Source organism: Eulemur rufifrons, chromosome 30 (assembly GCF_041146395.1).
Source record: "Eulemur rufifrons isolate Redbay chromosome 30, OSU_ERuf_1, whole genome shotgun sequence".
Taxonomy (NCBI): domain Eukaryota; kingdom Metazoa; phylum Chordata; class Mammalia; order Primates; family Lemuridae; genus Eulemur; species Eulemur rufifrons.
In genome coordinates, this window is record NC_091012.1 from 105,098,601 (window position 1) to 105,123,152 (window position 24,552).

The following is a 24,552-nucleotide window of genomic DNA, read 5'->3' on the forward strand; positions in this document are numbered from 1 at the left end:
GAGACAGGGTCTCACTCTTGCTCAGGCTGGTCTCGAACACCTGAGTTAGAGTGATCCTCCTGCCTTGGCCTCCCAGTGTGCTAGGATTACAGGCATGAGCCACCGCGCCCAGCCTAAAAGTCTACAACTTTTGAAACTGGAAAGAGGTCTTCAAGTTCAATATAATTAAATCATTAAATGTCCCTGGCATCTGTGACCACACAGTAACTGCTAAAAAGTGGTGGTGTCCTAACCGTTTTTATAGATTATTTTTCTCATTATTTTCAGCTCAAACTCTACAAATATCACAAAAACCTGCAATTACAGTAGTGCCATAAAAATATAAAGTTGACAAAGTCTTCTGTTAGAACAGATGGGCCTCTAGAGTTCCAACCAATGCAGATTAAAAGCTATTATAAAGTATAAAATCAGGCCATTGTGAATTTCAGTCAGGCTTTTAACAAAAAACACTGCTTCGTGTGGTCATGTTGATCTGCAGGGCCTGCAGAATTGCATGAGATTAAACTTTAGCTTGTTGATGTTTGAGTATTTATTTGGTTTAGTACAGAAAGGAAGAAATACATGTGATGCTCAGATAGAGGATATCTCTTCATAGGTTTCCAGAGTATATGTTATAGTAGATAGTTATTTTGTTTGACAGCCCTAAATCTGAATTCTGTTTCCCAGTTTGGGAAATCAACAAATTATGAGTTTTGGTGGGAAGCAGAGCTACCTATCCCTGTAGGAGCTGAAAATGTCAAATACTTTTTAGGCTCCCTTAAAGCTTTGATACAGGCACATGACCTGGGCTCAAACAATCACATGCAGCCAAAATAGATATTAAAACCTTGGTAAATGATGAAAAGTATCAGAGTCACATGGACTTCCAGTTAACATTCCTTTGTGACTCATTGCTTTGAAAATCCTCTTTGATCCAAACACATAGCAATGATGCATAAGATATAAAAAGTAAAAATAAAGAAGATATAGTTGAGCTCAAATACAAGAGACATATATTTATGAACCAGAGATAGGCTGAGGCTTGCTGTTCTCAGGGCCCACAAACAGGCAGTGGTAGCCAGAAATGTAGCGCTCGCATGGCCAAGAAGACTGCAGTGATTCACATACAAGGCAGCGAAACAGAGGGAGATTCATGTGTAAAGCCAGAGGCCAGGGGAGCCAGATCCCAACTCATCCCCTCTGAAAGGAGCCTACAGAAATTACCTCAAATGTTGACTGAGGCTAGAAGTAGAATCAAGCTGCAGGTCCAGGAAGGTAAAATGACAGACACACATAGCCTTGGAACCTAGGGTTGAACTAAGCCACCTGCTGGCTTTGACTGGACCTGTCAAGTGTCCAAGGTCACTGTGAGACAAGAACTCCAAAATGTCATTATTAGACCTAGTTTTAGACTGGAAGCACAGAGGGACAAGAATAGGCAACCACAAAACTGCCAAAATAAAAGGGAGAAGGCAGAGGGAAGCAAGAGAAAGAAAAAAACCGAGGCTACAAATCAATCCAAAATGCAAGAATAAGTCTAATACTGTGAAAGACAACCAATAAAGTGAACAGTTGAAACAGAAATTTATCCCCTAAGAAATTATTTTATATAATAGTCTGATGAGGATTTAAAAATAAGTGTGTTGAAAATGTTCAAAGACATAAGTGAAAACATAACTTTGACTAAAAGAATTAAGAAATAAAAATAGACATATTTTAAAAGAACTGGTATGTTTGAAAATAAACCCATTTAGAATCTTAGAAATTTTATCTCTGGTCAAAAAAAAAATTAAATATAATATAATAATCTAAAGGCTAGACCAAAGGAGCAAATTAATGAATTATGAAATAGTTTTGAGGAATGCAGGATGGATGAGAGAAATAAAAATAGATAAAAATATGAAAGAAGAGATAAAAGATGTAGAAGATAGATTGAGATGCTTGCACATTTGTTGAATAAAATTTTCAGAGGGTGGGAATGGATAGAATGGCAAGATACAATAATTTGAAGATATAACGAGTGAGAATTTTTTTTAATTAGGAAAAGCTTGAAGGTGTAGAATAAAAAGCACTCTAAGCACCCAATATAACAAATTTAAACAAATGCACAGCTAGATATTTCATAGTAAAGATGCAGAATTTCAAAGATGAAGAGATCATAGTAAAAGATACAAAAGACAGATTATACACACATTAATAACAATTTGATTGAGAGAAGACTTCTTACCAGCAGCACTCCATGACAAAGAATAAGGAATAACATCTTCAGAGGGGAAAAGTAGCTCTCAATGTATCATTTTTACCCAGCTAAACTTATAATTTAGGCTTAGTGCGGGGGTGAAGAAATTTAAGACAGAAAAAGACTAAGAGAGCCTTCATATATACAAACATCAGTGACAAGACCTAATGGGAGATAAGAGCTTTTTAGCAATAGTAAAAAAATAAAATCCTGAGACATAAACTTAACAAGAAATATACAAAATATGTATGAGCAAAACTGCAACAATCTTAAACACCAAACATAGCCAAACATATTCTTGTATTAAAGAATCAGCATAATAAGTTGTCAGATCTCCCTAAATTCATTTAGAAATTTAACACAGTCCCAACCAACTGGAAAAAAAAACAACAGGTATTTTTCTGGAGCTTGACACATTGATTATAAGTTCATTTAGAATCACAAATAAGTAAGAATAGCCAGGAAAACCTAAAAATGAAAGTAATGAGGAAGGATCTAGCAATACCAGACATTAAAACACACTAGATACACTTTAAAATTACAACATTTTGATATTGGTTCATAGACACATCAATGGAAAAGAATAGAAAATCCGTAAATAGACCCTATTGTATATGAAGTTTAAGTAACAGGCTGGGCATGGTGGCTCACACCTGTAATCCTAGCACTCTGGGAGGCCGAGGCGGGAGGATTGCTTGAGGTTAGTTCAAGATCAGCCTGAGCAAGAGCGTGATCCCGTTTCTACTAAAAATAGAAAAAAAAAATAGCCAGTCAACTAAAAATAGAAACAAAAAATTAGCCGGGCATGGTGGCTTGCACCTGTAGTCCCAGCTACTCGGGAGGCTGAGGCAGGAGGATCACTTGAGCCCACGAGTTTGAGGTTGCTATGAGCTAGGCTAACACCACGGCACTCACTCTAGCCCGGGCAACAAAGTGAGACACTGTCTCAAAAAAAAAAAAAAAAAGTAACAATAAAAGTGATATCTCAAGTCAGTGGTGGAAAAGATGGACTTTTATTTAGTCAGTGCAGGATAACTGGATAACCTTCTTGAAAAAGAGAAAACTTCTCACACCATACACTAGGTAAGTTTTAAATGGATCAGAGACTTAAATACAGAAAATAAGCATGTAAGTACCAAAGGAAAACATGGGTGAATTCCTCTATAACCTGAGAGTTGGGTAATTTTTTTTTTTTTTTTAGAAAAAGGGTCTCACTCTGTTGCCCAGGCTGGAGTGCAGTGGCCTGATCATAGTGCACTACACTTGAACTCATGCTCAAGTGATCCTCCCACCTCAGCCTCCTGAAAAACTGAGATTACAGGCATGCTCCACAAACCTGGCTAATTTATTTTTCTTTTATTTTTTGTAGAAACAGGGTCTTGCTATGTTGCCCAGGCTGGTCTCAAACTCCTGGCCTCAACTGATCTTCTTGCCTCAGCCTCCCAAAGTGCCACCATACCCATCTGTTTATTTTAAAATCCAGAAGTAATAAGGGAATAGATTGATACATTTGATTACCTTTTAAAAAGTCATGGGTAAAGTATTAATAAAAAGAGAAATAATAAACTGAGAAAGAATATAGGACTTCTAAAAACAGAAAAGAAAAAGACCATCAGTCCTAGAGAAAACTGGGATAGAGATATGAACAGACAGTTTACAGAAAAAATGCAAATGGACCTTAACCTTATGATGGTTAACTGAAGATGAAGAAATGCAAACTGTGTAGAAAGATCATTTCACACTTATACCAAGTTGGCTGAGGCTATGAGACAATACTGCTGGTGGGAGTGGAAAATGGAAAGTCCCTATGAAGAGAAATTTGGCAATATCCTGCAAAATTACACATATAATTATCCTATGATCCAGCAATCTCACTTCTAAGTATCTATTTCAAAGATACATTGCCAAAAATGCAAAAAGATATATGTACAAGTTTATTCATTGAAACATTATTTATAATGATAGAAGAAGCAGGAAATAGTCCCAAAGGTCTATCAATAGGTAACTGGTTAAATAAATTGTGGTACTGAAAAGTGAAGTGCTATGCAGGTGCAAAAAGAAATGAAAAATATCTGTGTAGTACTATGGAATAATCCTAGGATATTTTGTTTAAAGAAGAAAAGCAAAAAGGAGAAAACAGTACAGATGCTAATTTTTTAAATCTAGACACGACAGAATATAAATTATAAATGCATATATAATTATGTTCATATGTCATTTAAAATGAAATTATAAATCATAACATTAAACAATGGTTACTTATAGGGAGAGAAAATAGTGTCAGACAGAAATAGAAGCTAGATTTCATTGAATACACCTGGTTTTGCGTATTTGACTTTGGAACTATACAAATATTTTACACATTTATAGGTCAAAATTAAACTTAAAGAAACAATTCTTAAAATTGAAATTAAGAAGACATAAATGAACCTTTATATGCTTACAGTTGTTGGCATATACCACATAGAGAAGAATTATGCCCACTGACTTTAAAACACAGAAATTTGACCATACATCATTAGTAGGTTCAAGACCTAAGGACAAAACAACAGCAACAACAAAAACAAAAATAAAACAAATGTAAAACTAGTTAGTAATTATATTGTTAGTGGTAGTGTTAATATTGCTATTCTGCGACTGTTGTGTGTTTATTGTTGGATAAAGCAAATGAGTAATGTGCTGGTATCATCAGGATTTTTGACATGGGAGAAAGGAAATACAGATGTAAATTCAATGAGGTTAGGTAAAATTGATAACTCTGATTTTGAATTAAGAGTATCATTATGAACTCATGATGTATTTCCTTTAAAAAAAAACCCCATATTTCTTAGCTTTGTTCATTAAAAAGGCCTAGAGACAAAAATGAACCAGAAATAATAAGCACCACTAAGAGCCCAGATTGTGGCCTCTAATTTCCCATTAGAAGGAACAGGGCAGGACATGTATGAGGTGAGGCTAGCTATCATGTGATATCATAAAGCAAGAAGTTGTCAAAGAATATTAGGATTGTGTCTTTAGGACTCAGGAATCAGTATGAATATGTTCCCATTGACCAAAGATGGGTCTGTCTGAACATCATGAAAGATAAAAACATACAATGGATGGATTTAAATCCATGAGTTCATGAGGATATTTAAAAAAATATTCTTTGGTCATGCTTGGAGGATGCTAGAGAACCAATTCACTATTTTGAACTAACAAATAAAGGGGGAAATCAAGTATTAATTATGCCTTTCCTATATGAACTTTACCTCAGGGTAAACAAATAGTTGATAAGTACAACTTTCTGTCTATAGATGTGTTCCCTTCCAACTAATAAATAAAGAAGGAATAATAGCATCAGATCCCACAGGTTGGGATAAAAATAAAACATCACCATTTTAGAACCCCTATCTATTATAATCAATGGATATAGGTAATGATCATCAGTGACTGTTAATAGCATAAAAAGAGAGACAGCCAGATATCATGCTTTCTAATGGAAATACACTGTACCACCTACAATAAAATATATAAGTAACCTTAATTAACTATTACTTTAAAATAATCATAACAACTTTTTGTATTTAAAATGGGTAAAAAAATTAAATCGTTAAACAAAATCAAGATCATGGAAAGTGGGATAGTAAAAGCAGGCTAAGGACCTTGTCGTGACTGAGATAAGGATACAGATATTGGATAACTTTGACCTTTGCTAGAAAATTTAAGAATATATATATTTAAAGTTTGAAAATAGCTATTATAATAAAAGAATAAAAAATATAATATATAGCCTCTGAATCAACATGGAAAATTTTATCTATTGAACAGAATGCATAAAAAAGGAACAAAGAATAATTATACAAAATAAGTTCAAATACATTAGTAATCAAAATAAATGAAATAGATTACACTCTTTAAAAAGAATATTTAAAAATTCAACTATAGGCCGGGCGCGGTGGCTCACGCCTGTAATCCTAGCACTCTGGGAGGCCGAGGTGGGTGGATCGTTTGAGCTCAGGAGTTCGTGACCCGCCTGAGCAAGAGCGAGACCCCATCTCTACTAAAAATAGAAAGAAATTATATGGACAGCTAAAAATATATATAGAAAAAATTAGCCGGACATGGTGGTGCATGCCTGTAGTCCCAGCTACTCGGGAGGCTGAGGCAGGAGGATCGCTTGAGCCCAGGAGTTTGAGGTTGCTGTGAGCTAGGCTGACGCCACGGCACTCACTCTAGCCTGGGCAACAGAGTGAGACTCTGTCTCAAAAAAAAAAAAAAAAAATTCAACTATATAAACACACATCAAAAAAACAAACCAACAGAAATGTTGAAAATAAAGGAATGAAAAATATGCTATGTAAATAATAACTATAAAAAAGATGCAAAAAGTATATTAATATAAGTCAAATTAGAATTTGAAGCAAAAAAACATGAACTGTAATAAAGACAGATAAATAGCAATAATATAACAAAATGAAATTTCTACCAGAAAGTTATTAGTTCTCAACTTGTATGCAACTGACAACATTGCCTCAAGGCAAATACAACAAAAATCCATAATCACAATGGGAGATTTCAAAATACCTCTATCATAAATTGATAGACAAAGCAGATAAAAAATACTAAGAATATAGAACCTGTGATATTGCAAAATATATATTTGGTCTTCATCCCAATTTCCTGACATACAGCACCTAAAACCCTTGGGATCTCCAGAGTGATTAGCGTGTCTTTCGTAAACTAATGAGATGATGGGTGGCTGGGGCCCCTAGATAGCTTCAAGATGGGGGGTGATCACTGGAAAGACCAGGACATTATTAGAGGATTGGTACTTTCAGCTCACCCCCTCTGGGGAGGGGAGAGGAGCTGAAGGATGAGTTGGTCACCAACGGCCAATGGTTTAATCAATCATGCCTATGTAATGAAGCCTCCATAGAAACCCAAAAGAACTGAGTTCGGAGAGCTTCCAGATAGCTGCACACCTGGAGGTTCCTGGATGGTGGCATGCCTGGAGAGGACATGGGAGCTCCATGACACTTCCCATATTCCTTGCCCTGTGCATCTCTACCATCCTGTGCTTATCTGTGACCTTCGTACTGTCCTTTATAACAAAGTGGTAAACATAAGCAAATTGTTTCACCGAGTTCTATGAGCTACATTAGCAAATTAATAGAATCCAAGAAGGGGGCCTTGGGAACCTCTATTTATTGCTGGTAGGTCAGAAGTACAAGTCACAACCTGGGCCTTGTCACTGGTATCTGAAGTGGGGGACAGTCTTGTAGGACTGAGCCCTCAACCTGTGTGATCTGATGCTGTCTCCAGGCAGATAGTGTCAGAATTGAATTCAATTAGAGGACAACATGCAGCTGGTGTTTGTTGGAGGCTCTGGTTTGAATGTGCTATGTGTCAAATGTGACAGTAGAAAGGAAAAACAGTTTGTTTTTACCTCTTACAGGAAAGAATTTTGTTCTTCAAAGGAATGACAAAATTAATTAGCATCCAATAACTGTAAAATGTAATTTATTTCCAAATATACATAGAATATTTACAAAAACTAATCACTTAACAGGACTTAAAGGAAGTTAAAAAAAAAAGTGTAAAAGATATGGTATCATGCTGACCATTAGAAATCAAGCACCAGAAAAATCTGTTTAAAAACACAATGTCTAGAAACTTAAAAATGTTCCTGGAACTAACTCATGGTTAACAAAAAATAATATAAACCACAACATAGAAATTTAGAACTGAATGACAATGAAAGTAATACATTTCAAAACTTGTAATATACAGCAAAAGCATCATTTAGAGGGAAATTTATGCTTTAAAATGTATTTATTTTAAAATGAACAAAGATTAAAACTAAAAAGTTAAGTGCTCTCTTCCAGAAATTAGAAAAGATAGGATAGATGTCCAGTTAATATGGAAGAAACAGATACTTTATGGGACTAGAAAACTTTAAAATTTTGCTTCCTTGAAACAAGAACAGGAAACTATAAAAATGCATACTCAGGAAACAACACTGAAATCAAAGAAATAAAAACATGGAAAAACTTCAATAAAATGGATGGATTATAATGTTGAGAAAAATCCCCCAGAATACAGCAAAAAGAAAAATTTAAGAAAATAGGAGATAAAAGATAAGAAATTAGAGAACCTATTGAGCTCTCACATCTAAATAATAGGAATTCATAAGGACAGACAAAGTGATAAAGAGAACAATGAAAATAGAGAAGAAATCATCAATGAAATGATTCAAGAGTGTTTCCTTCCCATATCTGAAAGACCCAAGTTTCATGATTAAATGGATCCACCAATTGAAGGGCTCAAACCTACGTATGTCTTCATAAAATTTTAGAATACTGAAGACCCTATAGCTTCCAAAGAGAAGAAAAGGAAAAGGTTTAAAAGAAATGTAAAAGAATTAGAATGGCATTTGGACTTCTAACCAGCAACAGTAAAAGCTGAAAAGCAATGGAGCGGCATCATTCTTAGAAAATAATTACAACTGAGGATTTAACAAGCAGTTAAACTATAAAATAAGTGTGAGGTTTGAATAAAGATATTTTTTTCCAGACATGCAGGATCTCAATCCTTTTTACCTCCTAGAAAGTGAGGGAGTAAACCAAGAAAGAGGAAGACAGGGGATTCAGTCAATAGGGGATGATATAAGAAAGAGGGAAGGAAAATTCCCAGTATGACTGGTGATGTGAAATCTCATAAGGACAACTGCAGAGCAGGGAGAGAGCAATCACTGGTTTCCAGAAGGGATTTCTTCAAAAAGATACAATTAATAAACCCTAATATTAAATTAATATATTGTGAGGCTATTTACACAATTTGAGGACCAGAATTTTAGAAGGGAACATTTGCAAACAAAGCAAAACAAAAAGATATTAACTCCAGGAAAACAAAAGATTCCGCAGGAAAGAATACTCTAAGTAAGTAGCATTTACATAGTCCTAATAACGATTCATGATTATGTAAATGACTATGATTCAACCAAAGTCACCATATAACTGCTCTGGAAGAATAGGACACAGGGAATATAGGTACATATGGTGGCAGTTGAATAATAGTGAAAGATAACTAAACACAGATATCAATGCTCTGTATTGGGAAATCAATAGATAATGTTTAAAACTTCATAAGCAAGGGGTAGCAATATAAGCTATGTCTTTAAGACACATCAATCCTAAGAATTAGCTAAAAGAGTTGATCTATGTGTGAAATATGAAACTGGTAGGAGGTAAATGAGTGGGAAAGAATTCAGTAAATGGTATTGTTAACACCATCCTCCAGCCTTTTGTCTCTTTCTACTTATATGCATTTTTCTTAGAAATATAATCCACTCCTTTGAATTCAGCTGGTGGGTCCCAAATCTGTTCCTCCATCACAACTCTCATCTTTGAGCTCTAGGCCTATCTATTTAATTGCTTGTTAGAGATATCCTCCTAGACTTAAAAACATGCAAACTAAACTTATTATCTTATCCCACAAATCTGCTCTTACTCATGTATTTGCTCACTCAGTTAGTAGAACCACCCTTTATGCTATTAAACAAGCCAGAACTCCCTGGAAGTCATCCTAGACCAATATTTCCCAAAGTGAGTTCCAGGCAAACCCAACAGAACAGGATATTAATATGTGTTATGCAAAAATTAAAGTTATTTGAAAGAATAAAATTTTGAACTGCTGGATTAAATAAAAATAAACAGATTTCCCCTGTCAAATTAGTTAGCAGAGCTCTCTTACTATTCTAGTGTGCACATAAGACGATGACACTGTTTCCCAAACCTGTGTGATGATAGAACCCACTTTTTAAATAAAATATATTTCTGGGCTAATTTTCTAAGGACTTTAGGATATGTTTTCCTCTCTTCACCCCCCCAACCCCCAATTATTACTAATTTTTTAAATGTATTGCCTAAATACCATGAGATTTAACCATTTAATGGCCACTGGCCTTTGAACATTCAATCTCACTCCCTTTATCCCAACCCTTTCCCCACACAGCTGCCAGTGACCCTAGTTACAAAAATGACTGTGTTAGCCCCCTGCTTAAAGAACTTCATTAGACCACCATTTCAGCATGACACGCAAAGCTCCTTAGCTTGGCAACACCGCTTACTTATTAGCCCCAATGCTCCTGCTCCTTCCCAGTGCTTCCCACCCTGGTGATAGTGAAGCACCCAATGGGGTTCATTACCCCAAAATATGGTACCTTGGCATTTGAGAAAAACCGCAGAGCAGGAAGGTCACTATTACCTTCTACTGGCCCTTGTCCCCTACAGCAGGTCATAAAACCTCATTCAAGAAGTACCCTCCTGTATTAGTCAGGGTACTCCAGAGAAAACAGAGCCAACAGGAGATAGGTAGGTAGGTAGGTAGATAGATAATAGATAAATAGATTAGAGGGAATTTATTATGGGAACTGGCCCACATAATTATGGAGGCACGAAGTCCCATGATATGCTGTCTGCAAGCCAGAGAACCAGGGAAGCTGGTGGTGTAATTCAGTCTAAGTCCAAAGATCTGAGAACCAGGGGAGCCAGTGGTGTAACTCCCAGTCCAAGGCTGAAGACCTGAGGAACTGGGGGACCACTTGTGTAAGTCCAGGAGTCCAAAGGCCTGAGAACCTGGAGTTCTGATGACTGGAGGCAGAAGAAGATGGATGTCCCAGCTCCAGAAGAGAGCGAAAATTTGTACTGTACTCTGCCTTTTTGTTCTATCTGGGCTCTCAATGAATCAGATGATGTCCACCCACATTGGTGAATGTGAATCTCCTTTACTCAGTCTACTGATTCAGATGCTAATCTCTTGTGCAAACACCCTCCCAGACATACCCAGAAATAATGTTTTATCAGCTTTCTGACTATCTGTTAGCCCAGTAAAGCTGACACGTAAAATTAACTATCATACTTTCTTATACCCAGACGAAAGGAACATCCTTATATCTGAAGACTCGGGGACACAGAAAAGAATTTGAACTTAGCCTTGCTAAGTTTCCCCTACTTTATTACCATGAGAACAGATCCTTTTGTCCTCCAACCATATTTCTCCATAACTATTCACTTGTTCATCAAACCTACCATAAAAATATACAAGTTGAACCATTTCTTCAGGTCTTCATTTCCTTATGAAGGCTCCAGTGTTGCATAAAACTTACATTAAATAACTTTGTATACTTTTCTCTTGTTAGTCTGTCTTTTATTATAGGGGCCTTGGCTATGAACCTAGAATGGGTAGAGAATAAGATATTTTCCCTCCCCTACACACCTATAGCTCACCAGGCATTATCCAGCATTCATTTTCTTTGTACTGTCCTCTGCCTGCAATTCTACACATTGTATGTTATGTCCAAGGATAATGGGTTCCATTTGCTGGACTGGACTTTAAAATCTAATTGAGAAACCAATAATAATAAGTTTGAAATAATTAGCAAGTAATATAGGGTTATTAGCCTGGTGGGTGAGTTTATTTCCAGATCTTGGTGCCTTGCACATCTGTATAATGAGTTCTGATAGGGGATTTTCATCAGAAATTTGTGTTATTCTCAAATTAAGAAACAAGTCAACATCATGTGTGCTCTTTTTCTCTATAACTAACTACAAATCTGATTCTTTTAGTCTTTGGCAAAATATCTCTTTATCTTTATGGCCCTCTCCTTATTATAGTGAAGTCATATTGACATTAAAAACTCTAATCACATTAAAATTAAGAATTCTGTTCATTGAAAGATACCATTAAGAGAGTATAAAGGCAAGCCACAGAGTAGTGAGACATTTGCTATATATATATATATTTTTTTTTCAGAACAGACAAAGAACTCCTACAAATCAACAGAAAAATCAACAGACAACCCAATAGAAAAGTGAGCAAAAATTCAAAGTACCACTTAACAAGAGGAAATTCAAATTGCCAACAAAATGAAAAAGCACTCAAAACCATTAGTAATCAGAAAACACAAATTAAAACTGTAATAGGGTACCATTATATTTAAAATTTAGCCTACCAGAATGCCTAAAGCTAAAAAAGGCTGTCAACAGCAAGCTTCAGTAAGAACATGGAACAAAAATAACTCTTAGACATTGCTTGTGGAACTGTAAATTTGTATAACCACTTTGGAAAACTGTTTGGCAGTATATGCTAAAGCTGAACATATAAATAAATGACCCAGTAATAGTATACCTGGGTACAAATCCATTAAAAATGTATATGTAAATACACCAAGACATGCACAAGAATGTTCATACAAGCCCAAAACTGGAAGCAAGGCAAATGTTTGTCAATAGTGGAATGGCAGCCTGAGCAAGAGAAAGATCCCGTCTCTACAAAAAAATAGAAAAAAGTAGCCGGGCGTGGTGGTGTGTGTCTGTAGTTCCAGCTACTCAGGAGGTTGAGGCAGGAGGATCACTTGAGCCCAGGAGTTTGAGGTTGCAGTGAGCTATGATGATGCCACTGCACTCCAGTTGGGGTGACAGAGTGAGACCCCTTCTAAAAAAAATACTAGAACAGATAAATGAATGAACTGTGGAATAGTCATAATTCGGAATACTACACCACAATGAAAATGAACAACATATAACAAATTAGATCAATCTCACAAACATAATACTGAGTGAAAAATCCAGACACCAAAGAATGCAAAGAATTCTATTTTAAATACATTTCAAAGAGAGACTAAACTGATATTTAATATGTTGGTGTATATATGTGTGTGTGTGTGTATGTGGTAAAACTATAAGGAAAAGCGAGGAAATGATGACCATAAAAACCAAGAGAGTGGTTACTCTTGGGAGAGGAAGGATTCTGATTGGGAGAGCACAGGGAGTCATTGCAAGGAGACTCATTGAATGTGGCAAATGTTCTATTTCTTCGCCTGGATGCTGGCTACATTGGTATTTATTAAATAATAGTTTTTTAAACTGTACATTCTCATTTTATGTACTTTTAAAGTTTGTATTTTATTTCATGGTAAAGAAGTTTCAAAACACTATTAGTAATATCTGGACTCTACCCTAATCCAATTGTAGCAAAATTTCTGGATTAGGGTAAGATTTAGGCATCTGTATTTTGAAAATGCCTCTTATATGACTATAATAAGCTGTCAAGGTTGAGAACTGCTTGTCTAGAGGATGATTAAACTTTCTCAGATATTAATTTTTCATCTTTTGATGTGATCTTAACTCAAGATTTAGTTCTCTGGCAAGCTCCAAAATACAGGCATTCTACAATGTTAATGAAAATCCTTGTCATACTTATTAGCAATATTTTCACGTTTGCTTACTTCCTTCTGCACACACCTTGAGGGCAGGGGCCAGTCTCAAAACTTTTTGTACACTCTGCAGTGCCCAGCACAGTGCTTATTGATGAGCTAATCTAATATTTATTTTGGATGTCCCCCAAAGCTGTACACCAAACGTATGAATCAACTTAGAGAATTCCGCACAATGGGAAATACCGGGAAGTGAGCAGAAAAAAGGAGTGAAATGGGAGAAGCAGCATTTCAGGAAGTTGTACCTTCTGTTAGGTCCGGAGCCGAGAGGGAAACACACAAAGCCTCAGGCATAGCAAAATGCTATTTATTTGGATATCTGGGCATAGGTGGGTGGAGGCTGAAAAGAGCATCCACCATGAGGAAGGGGAGAACTTCGGGTTTTAAAGAGGGTTTTTGAGGGGAGTGAGCAACTGGGCCAAAGCAGTCACTGTAATAAATTGTTTCCAAACACCAAACTTCTGGGACCCCCTGATCAGTCACATCCTGCAGAGATGGGGCGGGGTAGCTCTGTCCTTATCAAGGGGGATAGGAATGCCCGCATTGTGGCAACGTCTGTGGTCAGAGTTAGACTGACAACCTCCAGACTCTCCAGACTCCTGCAGCTATTGTTTCACAGGTCTTATGATCACTATCTAAGTTTTCCATTAATTGCATTTTGTCTTGTATATACTTTCTTTCGGGCTCCCACCCTAAGCAAATCTAACACTCTCCTCTGCCAATTCCTTTCTCCCTTTCAAAGAGCCACTTGGCAAAGAGACCCCACCCCTGAGAGGACAGCCTCTGCCAGCTCCTCCTGCTAAGCAGGGCTTCATGCTCCTAGATTTCTCCTTGCCTCTTATGAGAGCCAGTCAAAACAAAAATATGCCAGAGAAACAGAGAAATTCGAAGGGACTCATAGAGGTATGATTTCAGGAGAAAGGCCTTAAGCTTCTAGCCAAGTCAGGTTTAATCCTATCCAAAAGATCATCATCAGAACCTTTAGAGCAAAGCTGCACACCATCCACAGGTCTCTGCATGGGGGATACTTTGAAGAGACCCTTTCCCCATATCCCAAAATATCTTGTGGCCCAGAACAAAACTGGCCAAAATCCAAAGTGGCATCTTGACTGGGGCGGGGCGGAGGGGGGGGTTCCCTCTAGGTGGAGTACTTCCTGTTCTGAGGAAACTGATCATCTATTAGGAGCTATGGTGTTAATGACCAATCAGGCTATATATTAATAACTTATTCTTGGCCAGGTGCAGTGGCGCACACCTGTAATTCTAGCACTCTGGGAGGCCGAGGTGGGAGGATCGCTTGAGGTCAGGAGTTCGAGACCAGCCTGAGCAAGAGTGAGACCCCATCTCTGCTAAAAATAGAAAGAAATTAGCCAGACAACTAAAAATATATAGAAAAAATTAGCCAGACATGGTGGCTCATGCCTGTAGTCCCAGCTACTCAGAAGACTGAGGCAGGAGGATCACTTGAGCCCAGGAGTCTGAGGTTGCGGTGAGCTAGGCTGGCGCCATGGCACTCTACCCCGGGCAACAGAGTGAGGCTCTGTCTCAAAAAAACAAAAAAACAAAAAAAAAAAACCCAAAATTTATTCTTCCAAGATGAATGCCATTCATATTTGAACAGCTGCCTTCAATACTGTACAACCAGAGGAGTGAATAGAGTTGGGAAGTTCAGATACTAGGGCAGTCTGGTGAATCCATGAAATATTTTGTGGGCAAGGGTTAGGACCCCTGGAACAACACTATTTAACTCTGGGCTCCCATAGACTGATTCCACACTTGAAAAGCAACTGCAGACACAGCTAGCTCTTTCTTTGGGAACTTGTGTATAAATGACCTACTTCTTAGCCTCTATCACAAAGTCTGCCTAACTCTTCACTTCCAACTGTCCTGCACATTTAACAGGCTGGGTTATCGCATCTCTTCCCATGCTTTTGTCCCTGCCTAGAACTGCCCTTCTTTCTACTCCCCCGCACCCTGACCTTATCCAAATATCTTCATCAAGGCCTCATTCCTGCTCTCCTCTTTCATAAAATCTTACAAATCTTTATCAATTTCCTTATCTGAAGTCCACAACTTTTATTGTCTGATTATTTTGTCCATTAATTTTAAAAGTACTTTCCAAGTACTCTAGAGACGATAGGGAAAAAATTGCGCCTCAGCGGAAAACATGCACTAGAGAAGGGGTCAGCAAACTTTTTCTGTAAAACGACAAGGTAGTAAATATTTTAGGCTTTGATGGCCATAGTGTCTCTGTCACAACTACTCAATTCTAGCATTATAGTGTGAAAGCAGCCACACAGAATATGTAAATGAGTAGGCATGGCCATGTTCAAACAAAACTTTATTTGCAAAACCAGGGGCTAGATTTGGCCTGAGAGCCTTAGTTTGCTGACCCTCTGGTCTAGCTGACACTACTCCAGATTATCTGATTCTGATTTTATGGGAGCTATTTTACAATTCTCTAAATGGTAGATAACTGATAGCAATGCAAAATAATTCTTATTTATAGACATGCACATTCTGTCCTGTCCAGTAGAGGTCTAATTGACTTCCCTCTTCCATTGTGGAAGAAGCCAGTTTAGCCTCCATTTGCACATTAATTTCGATATTACTGAGCTATATATATGTCTGTTTTTCGTACTCTCCTTTGAATTGGTTATAACATCTGTCTGGTCCCCTCATTATGAGTTAAATAAAATCTTTAATGTGTGTTCATTTTTATATCTGTATGAGAGTCAAAATTTCACTGTTTTTGGAAAATTATCATCTTCAATAGGCCAGATACCATTCTGGAGTGGAAGCAGAGGTGGGGTAGCAAAAAAAAAATGTGGCATAATTTCTGCATTTATTAATTCTCTTTGAGCTCTATCAGAATGCTAACTTCCTTAAGGGCAGAAGCACCTTGTATCTCATTCGATGAGGACTTACTGGTTAATTGCTTATTGGGCTAATTTCCTTCTATATGTTTTTTTCCCCTTTTCTGCTGTAAACCAAATAGTTGCTGTGTTGCCATGAAAAGGTAAAAGGACTTCATTTTAGAATGCAGTTAGTAAAGCTTGTGGGAGCTCAGAAAAACAGTTCCTCCAATCAGGGGCTTAACATTACTGGAACCATGAACATTTTTGGCCGTGGAGGAAATGAATATCACATTCTTGCCAGCTCAAATGTACAAAATTAAACCCTGTGGTTTTATCTATTTTTTAGGTCTTCCAGAAAGAACAAAAGGCTGACTAAACCTTCCTTTTGTCTTTGCCAACAAAAATTCTTTATGCTTATATAGTGTATTTCTATTTCATATGTGGTGCTTTAAATGCCTGGAAAATGTTTAACCTCATAACCACCTTGAGATCTATACGGGAATCATTTTTCCCCATTTTGAAGACAATGAAACTGAGGAGTGTGGCTCAAAATATTTTCCTAGGGCAGCAGAGAGGGCCATAGAAAAGGCAGACAGAACTCATAAGTCCCAGACTGGTCCCCTACACTCAGACCAGCACATGCTCTAACCCTTGCTATTCTTTATAGTCATTGGAAAAAGCTAAGCTTGTTGCCAGCGGACATGGAAAAGGCATAACCTAAAAATTCTCATAAAACTCAAAATTTTCATAAAATCCTTGGGAATTTCTATGAATTTTTACATAAATTAGTGTTCTGATTATCAGCACTTTTGTATAACTGCCATTTACTCTGAAAATGTTGCAGCCCACTCCCCATAGCTCCACTAATATTATGATGTTCTGTCTGGAGATGAGGATCTAAGCTGAGTTTTAATCTGCTTTCAGTATGTTAAATATAAATTGTTATGTTCACACAAATTTGTACATGTGAATGTTCATGTCAGCATTATTCATAATAGCCAAAACTTAGAAATAATCCAAATGTCCATAAACTGATGAATAGGTAGACAAAATGTGGTGCTCTCCCACAGTGGGATACTATTCAGCAGTGAAAAGGAATGAAGTACTCATACCTACTACAATACGGATGAACCTTGGAAACATTATACTAAGTGAAAGAAGCAAGACACAAAGGACCACATTTTGCATGATTCCATTTATGTGATATGTTCATAAAAGGCAAATCTATAAGACAGAAATAGTTTGTTGGTTGCTTAGGGTTGGGTGTGGGAAAAGGAAGTGATGGCTAATGGGTGCTGGCTTCTTTTTGGGGTGATGGAGATATTCTAAAATTGGATTGTGGTGGTGATTGCAAAGCTCTGTAAATATGCAAACAATCATTAAATTGTATATTTAAAATGGATGAATTTTATGGAATGTAAACTATACCTCTATAAAATTTTTAATAAAGGAATAAATTGCTTCACGATGGCTCCCCCACGTATATCTCTACCCTTGACTGCTCCACTAGAATGCCACAGAAACAAATTGTCTTTGCAAAGATATCAGGAATCATTTTATATCATGTTAGGTTTGACTTTCAGGACAATAATATAGGTGTCATGGGATTCAAAACTTCAATATCGTGATCTGAGGGTAATTTCACCACAGGTGTGCAGCTTAACAGGGTGTTAATTGGGAAGCCCATGAACACCTCCTCCACAGGCAGCCCAGAAAGCTGTGCCAACATCGCTGGTGAATAGAATAATTCAAGAGCCAAACCCATGATCAAAAATAAAGAGAAACCTAACTTGTTTTTATACTTCAGCCATTACCACACAAAATGACTTAATGCCCATTTTAATTGGAGCTGAAGGCTTCTTGACTTCACTGCTAATCAGAACCACTTCAGGTTTTGGAAATTTTTCTGTACTGTGGAAGGAGAATAAAAGAGCCAAATTAAGGTCTGAGGTTTTCTAACAAAAATGACTTCCTCACATTCAGCAGGCTGGTTTATTTAGCATCAGTAGGAAAAGGTCTTGCTGATTCCCTGAGGGATCAGACATCCAAGGTTTCTACAGATTGCAGAAGCGTAACTAGCTGATAATATAGTTTATTTCTCTGTTAAGAGCCATTGTTTCTCCCAAACTCCCAGCACCCGCTGCCAGGGTAAGGGATGGTGATGAAGGAGCTCAGGAAATTTCACCCCAAAATATGACTCCTTGGTATAAAGAATATTTTGAATTAAAGACTCTTTGAGATCAAAGGACATTGGAAGGGGCTTTCCCTCTATCTGCATAAACTGGACTGACCCATCAAAAGAACAATCAGTTTATCTTCCCTTCCCTGTTATCTCGCTATATTGCAGGAAAGAAAATCAAGAATGCAACCAGACCTGGCCCAAATCATTTTAAACATAATACCTGTCTCTCAGGTTAATTTACAAGACAATCTGTTTCCCCCATCCATTCATTTTCCCCGAGTATCTATTCATCCTCCCGAGCAACCATTTATTGCTCCTAAACAGAATTACCTATACTCCACATCTCCTCCTCCCCTCTAAAAGGCAGGTGTAAAAATATCTGGATCCCACTGGGATACTGGGTAATCACTCCGTGATTCTCCGAGTGTGCATGGTAAATAAACCTTTTTCTCTTATTAATCTGCCTTATGTGAGTTGATCTTTCAGCTAACTTTCAGGGGAAAGGGGAAATTTCCCCCTCACCCTACAGTGACCTACTCTTTGGGAAGGCAGCTAACACTCTGTGGAACCAAGAGAACTATGGACAAGAAATTAGCATTCTAATTGGGGGTCACAGGGTTTTAAGTTGTGTATCTTTAACTTGTCCTGGACATCCCGTTCCTTTCCTCTTGCAGGAAGACACCAAAAAACAAGCAACACATTACTCTTCAGGGACAAAAGCTGCTGGCTAGGTAATGAGATGATTTTGAAAAGCCTCAATGCCTTTCCCTAGGCATAAAAGTAGAAGAATCTTCTACTTTTATTTTAAAAATTGTTTGAAATAAAAAGCTTCTGAGTGATTGCATTAAATAAAGATAGCTTTCTGCAATATGGAGATACCTCAAAGAGCTACAAGTAGATCTACCATTTGATCTAGCAATCCCTTACTGGGCATCTACCCAAAAGAACAAAAGATATTCTATAAAAAGACATCTGCACTAGAATGTTTATAGCATCACAATTCACAATTGCAAAGATGTGGAAACAACCCAAGTGCCCATCAATACATGAGTGGATTAATAAAATGTGGTATATGTATACCATGGAGTTCTACTCGGCCACAAAAAAACAATGGTGATCTAGCACCTCTTGTATTATCCTGGATAGAGCTGGAGCCCATTCTACTTAGTGAAGTATCCCAAGAATGGAAAAACAAACATCACATGTACCACATCAAATTAGTATTAACTGATCAACCCTTAAGAGCAATATAGTGGTAACATTTATCGGGGGTCAGGTAGGTGGGAGGGGGCGGAGGGGATGGGTATATACACACCTAATGGGTCTGGTGCACACCATCTGGGGGATGGACATGCTTGAAGCTATGACTCGAGTGGGGCAAGGACAATATATGTAACCTAAACATTTGTATCCCCGTAATATGTTGAAATAAAAAAAGAAGTGTATTGTCAAAAGCTTAATATGCTAAAAAAAAAAAAAAAAGATAGCTTTCTGAGAGCACTTGTCCCATCCAAAAAGTAAGAGACAGCAATCTTGTTCTTTTTAAATCCTCTTAATACTTAAGTGTATCATAGGCCTAAGAAAAACAGAAATTTTCTTTCTTATAGTAACAATATGTATAGAATAAAAGAAATCTAAAACAAAATACAAAACTAAAAAGGCATGGCTAGACTTCAAAAAGTATCAAACTTGCCCTACGGGAAAGGCAGTGTTTTCCCACAAATATTTCCAATCACTGTATCCCAACATACCACTGCGTAAAAGCACTAAGTCTCAAAACCTTACAACCAACCAACCTCTCTGAAAACACAGAAAGATTGCTCGGTATGGCCTAATGCTGACTATAATTTGACATATTGAAACATGCTAAAACAGTCTCTTAGCATTTGCCATGAGTGACCATATCACTTAATGAGATCCATAAAAAGAAAATTTCACTTCAAATAGAAAAAATGAAATGCTGTACTATGTTTCCTGATGTTTACTCCAAATCAGAGTAAACTCTTTGCTGTTCAACTTGTTCTGCCTTATCTTGGTCTTATTTTTTTGCTGTAGTTACTGAGATAGGGTCTCACTATATTGCTCAGGCTGGTCTCAAACTCCTGGGCTCAAGTAGTCCTCCTGCCTCAGCCTCCTGAGTACCTGGGATTACAGGTGTACATGAATGTGCCCTGCAACCTTGGCACTACTTTGGATAGAAGGTACGGAATTCAGACCTAGCCCAGTGCAGAAGCAGCACAAATCTAGAGCAATTTTTCCAGTATGTTTCACAGGACAAACTTAAATATGCTTCCTTAATATAGAACTTCTCAGAACTTTTAATATGATCATGTTCATTGGGAATCTCTAAGAGGTGATTACATCTGAATGTCCTTCTATAACCATTGTTCCCTTTCCTATAGAAAATGTTACATGATACCATTGCGAGGACCACACTTCCAAGAAATATAGTGGAATGATTGTAAAGGACTTGGAATCCAAGTCAGCTAGCTGAGATTGCAAAAATGAGCCACTTGACTTTTTAGTATCTCTATTCCATTCTTTTCAAAGTATTGTCTCCTTTCTATTATATTAACTTCCAGAGATTTTAAAAGAATTAAATGGAAGAGATACAAAAGTATTTTGAAAAGTTAAAAATGCAACCGAAATGTGAGGCATCACTTCAATATCTGTTACCCCATACTGCTAACACCTACTCCCATTATTCCTTCTTAAAAATTTTAATAATTCAAAATGAGATCAAAGTAATGCAGTTTAAATTCAAACCCCAATGTGATTTAAATACAACGTAAACGTGTTTATAGCAGTTTAAAAAGTTATAGCTCAAGAAGAAAGTCAAGAGACACTGAAGCTCATCTCTTAGTTCAATGTATAAATGCATATTTTGGTATTACTGTCATTGTCACATTAGGTGAATACATATTTAGGAACCATTGAGACACCAATTACTGGCCTAGACTGAGACCTTTTTGTCTATTGATTGTAAATACTTTGTTTCAAGGTCCCTAAAGCAAAAAGTCAGGTCCATTAAAGTCTGCTGTGCTGATTACAGAGGTTGTACTTGAGTAAATTGAAAGATCATACCTTTTCTTTTGTTTTGGAAAACATTACAAGGCAGAATCCATGTGTTACTGGAGACTGCTCTCCTCAACAAAGGATATTTATCCTTTATTCACTTTCTATTTCTGCCATCTAAACTGTCTGAACTGGTCTTGTCATTGGAGGGCACCTGGGATGGAATGGAGAGAAGCTGAGAGGCCTGAATTCTTGGGCTGAAATTCTGATCCACTGAAACAAATTACTGAGATACAGAGCATCTGTTATGGTTCCCCTTCCCTCCCCCCCACTCTTTCCCTTTGCCCATTTCCTTCTTCTGCTTTTATTTTGCCTGTTCTTTCCTTGACTTCTCTTCATCTCCCTCCGAACATATTCCAAGCTTTTTTTTTTCAGTCAATATTTCACGGAGTACAGCAGTCAGAGACCAAACAAAAACACTAGACCCATCACTTTTTGGCCTTTTGGCTAAGACCAAGTGTAGCATCTGTTCTTATCAGTTTAAAAGACACTAGACCTTATACTTCTATTAACCTCTACACATCTGGCTACGCATATTCCTGCAAAGCCGTGACTCTACCTGAAGCCTGCACAGTTGAGTTACGCAGACCAGAGTGAGGAACCTTACATTTATTCTTGCTGCATTTTGTCCCTTCTGACTCAGCCCTATCACCTCAATCTTTAAAGATCTTTTGAAATTCTTTTTCTGTTACACAAGTTATTGCTCACCCATCTGGTCACCTGGAAATTTGATTAAGTGTAGATAAAAAATGTTGGACAAGGCAGGAAACAGGCAGAGTTTGGGGAGACAAAGGGATTAACGAGACCTGTAGGTGTGGTCTGATCTGTGAGCTGTAAATCACTGGTCTCCAAAGACATTACTATGAGGACAAAGAAGATGTGGAAACGGGGACATGGTTTTCCACAGAGGAGAACCCTAGGGAATAGGTCAGTGGGGTTTCCAGCCTCTCTCATAACTGAATTTACTTTATAATCTCAGAATAATTATATTCTGAGTGTGGAAATGTTGATGAAAGTTTAGGTGATGACCATGAGTCTCCATCTATTAATATTTGTGAATCCTCATCTATTAATATTAACAAAGGTAATTTGTTTTCTATCAACAGGTGGTTTGAAGGCCGGGCACGGTGGCTCACACTTGTAATCCTAGCACTCTGGGAAGCTGAGGTGGGTGGGTCGTTTGAGCTCAAGAGTTCAAGACCAGCCTGAGCAAGAGTGAGATCCCATCTCTACTTAAAAAATAGAAAGAAATTATATGGACAACTAAAAATATATATAGAAAAAATTAGCTGGGCATGGTGGCCCATGCCTGCAGTCCCAGCTACTCAGGAGGCTGAGGCAGGAGGATTCCTTGAGCCCAGGAGTTTGAGGTTGCTGTGAGCTAGGCTGATGCCACGGCACTCTAGCCTGGCCAACAGAGTGAGACTCTGTCTCAAAAAAAAAAAAAAAGTGGTTTGAGCAGAATTTCATTCATGACCCCAACTTTCATCATCCATCTTCCAACTGATCTCAGAATAATTTAGTGCTCTTCTGTTAGAATGACTGGCTTCAGATAACCTAAGCACCAAGTTTAACTTAAGCAACCTATTTGCCTGATTAGAGAGAGAAATGGTAATTAACAATGGAGGGACTAGATGAAGAGCAGAGGTCTTGGTAAAGTCAGAAGGGTCTGGTTTTTTAAAGACTCTGAGATGAAAAGACACTTTCTGGTTAACAAACCATCTGCCTTGACTTAAAATATAAATTTGGGGATCACTCTGACCAGGGAGGTAGATAGGTGCAGTTTCTATATAAAAACCTGTTACGCATATCCTCCTTTCCTGATCAATGTGAAAATAATGTGAAGAAACCTTTCATTTTCAGATTTCTAGAATCATGAGAACCAGGAGCATGAGAAATGAACACAAATTCAATTAAAAATTGCCCAATTTTTTATTATGCTGATGTCTCTTCATTTGGGGGGATACAAGGGAAGCATTGCCATAAATTTATGTCAGCGTAAAAATGGTTTTTAACAAATTTTGTTCCATTTAAACAGTAAGGATGGGATCTCTGTGGACCACTTAGCTCAGTATCTCAGACTGTTTTCTTCCAAACCATAATTCATTTGATTGTGATCTCTCAATTCATTTAAAAAATCAATTAAAAAAATAAGCTCATACCCTATATATTAGCTTACATATCAAGCACCATGTATCACAGCAGGCATTCCATAGAACAGACCTTTTTACAGATGGGAGAGTGGGAGAAGCCCCTATAAGTTTTAATCTTTCTTCAAAAAAACACAAAAAACCACCCTTAAACATGGATGGGCTTATAGGGGTGTATTGTGGGAGTTTATTTGGACACCCTCCAACTTATTGTAGGTTGTCAGCAAATGTTTTTGAAATGGTTTGTTATTGTGTTACATAAAGGGTCACTTAGTAATAATAATTTCAAGCTAATTAAAAAGTCTAAGCATAGATGCTGACAATGTACTGTGATGAGATAATCAGCTTTTGTTAGCACTGTTAATTTAGAAAATGCGGTTCTTTAGAAACTGAGAAATGAGAAAATCAGAGAAATGAGTACTCAATTCTACAATTATAGCAGAAAAGAAGGCCAAGGAAAATTGGCCAAAATGAAATGATCATTTCATGTTGCCAGCATATGGGAGGCCAAGGACATGTCCTTCTCATCATGTACCTTTCACAGCACTTAGCACACAGCATGCACAGGTTTGCCTTTGATGGGTTTTCTTTGAATGCCAAATTTTTATGAACCAAGCAGTAGTTTGAAGTCAGATTTTGGTGCTAGAAGAGTTCTTATAATATAATGGAAAGAGCACATGCTTTGAAATGGAAAAGATATACCTTCAAATCTCAACTCCATCACTTAGTAATTGTACCCTTAGGCAAGTCACTTGCACATTTTGAGTCTTTGTCTGTTCACCCATAAAATGAGGACATTATTATTGTGAGAA

At 37.3% G+C, this 24,552-nt stretch overlaps 1 pseudogene; it reads left to right on the forward strand.

The window, feature by feature from the left end:
* The first annotated feature begins 22,017 nt into the window (after window positions 1-22,017).
* On the forward strand, window positions 22,018-22,225 carry LOC138379184 (U2 spliceosomal RNA; annotated as a pseudogene).
* The last annotated feature ends 2,327 nt before the right edge of the window (window positions 22,226-24,552 follow it).